The sequence below is a fragment of the Chrysochloris asiatica genome, unplaced genomic scaffold (genome assembly GCF_000296735.1).
Source record: "Chrysochloris asiatica unplaced genomic scaffold, ChrAsi1.0 scaffold00090, whole genome shotgun sequence".
NCBI classification, from domain to species: Eukaryota; Metazoa; Chordata; class Mammalia; order Afrosoricida; family Chrysochloridae; genus Chrysochloris; species Chrysochloris asiatica.
In genome coordinates, this window is record NW_006408608.1 from 8,634,808 (window position 1) to 8,639,809 (window position 5,002).

At 41.4% G+C, this 5,002-nt stretch overlaps 1 pseudogene; it reads right to left on the bottom strand.

Moving 5' to 3' along the window:
* Window positions 1–1,145: 1,145 nt before the first annotated feature.
* LOC102827652 lies at window positions 1,146–1,482 on the bottom strand (annotated as a pseudogene).
* Window positions 1,483–5,002: the final 3,520 nt, after the last annotated feature.

A 5,002-nucleotide genomic window follows, 5' to 3' on the forward strand; every position in this document is an offset into this window, starting at 1 on the left:
AGAATGTAATCAATGTCACTGAAATGTACATGTAGAAACTGTGGAATTGGTACATATGCTGCTATCTATAGCAACAACAAATAAAATAGATTATATAAAAAAAGTATCTGGCCCAAGACGTCAACAGTGTCAAGGCTGGGGAATTCTGAGTTAGTGAGACTTGGGTTTGAATCCTGACTGTGTCAAATGCCAGCCTTCTGACCAGGAGCACGGTAATATTTGGTTTTCTCGATCTCCACGTCTGTAAAATGGGGATAACAGCAGTAATAACAGGACCTACCTGGTGTTATTGCATAGATAGTTTGCATCAAAGATGCCAGTACCTATAGAGCACCTAGCATGAGCCAGATGCCTGGGGCATTCTGTGGCTGTCAGTGTGTGAATCTGAGATGTTTCAATGAGTTCCTTAACCCATTTTGCCTTCCTCATGAATACACGGGCCGACACCACTTTCAGCCCCGCGGCACCTGGATGGGAGTGGTGTGGTCACTGCCAGACCTGGCTATAGAGTGTTCAACATGGTGGTCCTTCATGCTCCTGTGTGCATCGGACGACGCACGGATGAGGTATGTAGGTTTGTTACATTAAGGCACTGAGATGCGGGCTTGTTATGCCAGTAAACCTCTCCTAATGGACACAGCTGCAAAAACACCAGAAAGGCTTCAAACTTCTGCAACACATCAAGCCAGCCCCTGACTCATGGTGACCCCATGTACAATGGAACAAAATGCTGCCGGACCTGTGCTAGCCCCATAATCGGTTACAACCGGACTATTGTGATTCATAGGCTCTTCTTTTCTTTACTTATTTATTCATTTAACTTTTTTGTTGTGAATGATTGAATGTTTACGGAGCCGATCATAAGCTTCACATTTCATCTCAATGATTTTGCTCTCTTCCATGTGCCATTGGTTAAGAGAATGTTTACCTCTATTCCCTTTAACTTTTTTTTTTTTTTTTTTAGATTCCAACTGGACTTTATTTGACAGGATACACTATGGCTGCATGAACACAACAAACTGGAACAAACTGGAAAAACAAAGCAGAAAAGACATGGTTCTATCTAGTTTGTAATTAAGTAACAGGAGGACAAGTCATTAAAAAAATAACAAAATACTTAAGCTGGATAGAAGAATTCACTTTTCCTAGTGCCCATACTTTTGGAATTCCCACTGTCTGTTGTCCAACGGACACACCTGCTGTGATTTGAGCCAGCAGGAGATGCAGTGGAAATGAAAAGCATGGTTACAGATGCCCCATGCAACGGTACACTCTTCTGAAGTAGCAGGCGCCTGGTTAGCTTGACATTCTATGCAAAGATCCATAATGTGGTTCCTGCAGATGACAGTTATCAGCGACAATATCCCAGGCCCAGAGAGCTACTGCATTCCACTTTTTCACTTCAAAGCGCTTCTTGCCCTTGCCACTGTTGGTGCTGCTCAAGGTCTCCACATCCATCGCTGCCACCATTTTGGAAACATATGGTCTCTATTCCCTTTAACTCTTGCATGCCTCCCCGTGTCCTCCCTTACCCGTGATTTTTTAAAAAACTTTCTATTGTGAATTGCGAAGGTTTACAGACAAGATCATCAGCTTTACAGTCAATAAATTATACGCTTTATTTCATCTCCATGATTACAATCCCCTCCCTGCAATAACGGTTATTATGCTTCCTCCCTATGGTTCCTATTTCCTGTCCCTTCTCAGTTTTGTCCTGAGATGAGTGCTGCCTTTTTGATTTTGAATGACCTCTCCATGGTGAGCATCTCTTTCTAGTGTTGTTGTCCCCCCTATATAGCTATCTACTGCTTGGCTGGAAATTGGGCCACAAGAATGGCCTGTCCAGACCTGAACGGTGGTTGGGGGGCCAGAGTTTTGGGTTTCTCCAGTCTCTTTCTGACCAGCAAACCTTTCTTTTTTTTAAAATAATAATAATGATTTTGAGTTTTGTTCCACATTTTCTCCCACTCTATCTGGGACCTTCTAATGCGATCCCTTTCAAAGCAGTTGGTAGAGGTAGCCAGGAACCATCTAGTTCTTCTGGTCTCCAAGTCATGGAGACTGATGTTCACATGTTCCATTAGTTTGTTGGACTAATTGATTCCAAGCATCTTCAGTTCTCATCGCTCTTCTTTCTTCTGCACATGGAGAGACCAGTAGCTGCACCTGAGACAGTTGCTCATGAGCTTTTAAGAGCCCAGACGCTACTCACCAAAGTAATATGTAGAATATTGTCTTTGTGGATTATGTTATGCCAACTGACCATGGTACCCCCCAGAGACTATGATCCTGAGTCTGTAGGTCAAGCATCTCATTGTTTTAAGATGTTTGATAATATCTAAGACGTTGTCATCATTTTACCCTCTGTAAGCAGCCCCACCTTCATAGGTGTGTGGTGGCAGGAAAAGTAAATGCCCATGTATACATATCCTCTTTCAAATTCATATATATATATATACAGCCAGTGAATTACTCTTCCTCCCCTCTCACCCCTGGTAACCATCAAAGATTTTTGGTTTTTCAATATGAATTTTTCTTGTGATTGACTAATTTCACTCCGCCTTCAGGTTCATTCATGTTGTGAGGTGTTTTGCAGATTCTTCATTATTCTTCATTGTTGCATAGTATTCCATTGTATGTATGTATCAAAGTTTGTTTATCCATTCTTCCAATGATGGGCACTTAGGTTGTCTCCATTTTTTTGCTATTGTGAATAGTGCTACTATGAAGATTGGTGTGCATATATCTACTCATGTCCTGGCTCTTATTTCTTGTGGAGATATACCAAGTAGAGGGATTGTGGGGTCATGCAATATCTCTATTTCCAACTTTCTAAGGAAACAACATTGACTGATGCTCATAAGTAGATCACCAGGTCTTTCTTCCTACTCCTTTTTAGCCTGGAAATGCTGCTGGAACCTATTCAGCATCCTAACAACACATGTTACTTCACTGATGGATGAGTGGTAGCTGTATATAGGGTGCCTTAGCTGGGAAATCAAACACACATGAAAGGTGACAATTCTACCAGTGTTCTGTTAATTCTGCAAATGTATACAGTTCATTTGTCTTTTTATTTCTTTTTGCTTCACACTGTTGAGATACAGGACTCTGACCAGGACAGCTGCTGATTCTGGGAGCTGAGGTCTTCCATCCCTGGTTCTGAGAAGAGGCACCATAGGGTGATAAGAACACAGACCAGAAAACCAATACCAAGGTACCTTCCCTACTAGTAAGGTGGGTGATCTTGTGCAAAGGACTTATTCTCTCCCTGCTTTTAGTTTCTTGGTCTATAAGATGAATCTGAGGTCCCTACACCGAGCTCGCTGCTGTACCTACATACTCCTCCTACATTTAGTTCCCCCATTGACCCTTTGATCAGTTGTTGTCTAGATAATTTAGACTCATAGTGACCCTCTGAGGGTCACAGCAGAACTGTTTCTTTTTTTTTCTTCAAAAATTGACATTCTTTATTAATTAAACTATTGTTTGAGTTTAAGAAGATTTTGGGGGAGATTCTTGGTTGGGTCAGACACACCTTAGTCCTCAAACTGACATCTTTGCTCTTGAATACTTTAAAGAGGTCTTGCGCAGTTGATTTGCCTAATGCAATACGTCGTTTGATTTCTTGACTGCTGCTTCCATGAGTGTTGATGGCTGATTCAAGAACAATGAAGTCTTTGACAACTTCAATCTTTTCTCCATTTATCATGATGTCACTTACTAGTCCAGTGGTGAGGATTATTATTTTCTTTACATTAAGGTGCAATCCATCTTTGATCTTTATCAGCAAGTATTTTAAGTCCTCTTTGCTTTCAGCAAGCAAGGTTAAATCATCTGCCTATCACAGGTTGTTAATGAGTCTTCCTCCAATCCTGATGCCATGTTCTTCTTCATATAATCCAGATTTTCAGATTATTTGCTCAGCATACAGATTGGATATGGTGAAAGGATACAGCCCTGGGGCATATCTTTCCTGATTTTAAACCATTCAGTGTCCCTTTATTCTCTTGGTCTATATAAAGGTTCCTCATGAGCACAATTAAGTGTTCTGGAACACCCATTCTTCACAATGGTATCCATAGCTTGTCATGATCTACCCAGACGAAAGCCCTTGTGTAGTCAATAAAGTACAGGCACACAGCTTTCTGGTATTCTCTGCTTTCAGCCAAGATCAATCTGATGTCAGAAAAGACATCCCTTGTTCATAGGGTTTTCAGTGGCTGATTTTTCAGAAGTAGATTGTCAGGTCTTTCTTCTAAGGCACCTTTAGGTGGACTTGAACCTCCAACCTTTTGATGAGCAGCCGAGTACATTACCAGTTGCATCCCTCAGAAATGCACTTCCTGTAGGTCCTATTCTGATCCCCATTTCAAGGGTAAGGAAGCTCATAAGGTTCAGTGGGGACACTGGAGCCATCTAGATACCTAACAATCAAAGATCGGTTAGATAAATCACACACCAAAACCATGGAACAGTGAACTACACTATAGTCACTGAAAATTATGTTATCGGATGACATTAACTGGCCTGGAAAATTATGGACTGAGAAGAGCACACTACAAAGAACATGCCCTTTATTTATGTTTACATTTAAACACACACTCAGGCACATGTGCATATATACAAATACATACATGTACACACATGTACATGGACACTCACACCCTACATGCTTCCATTTAAACACACATGCACACATACATGCACAAACATACACCCAGAGAGGCACACACGCATGCTGGGGTGGATCTAGGTTTTGTGGGGCTAAAGTTTATGCAATTTTGAGGGTCTTCTTCAAGAAAAGGAATGCGCCACACAAGAGCTTTTGTCTTAAGTGTTTGGAAATGGCCATCTAATCTACATCTACTGATGTCCCCCAACCAGAACAAAAAAAAGTGACGGAAATCAAGGATGCAAGGACAAAGGAACCTCTTAAACTTCAGCCTTCTCGAAACAAGAGGAGCCAGATGGTGCCCAGATAGCACTTATTGTTAAATGC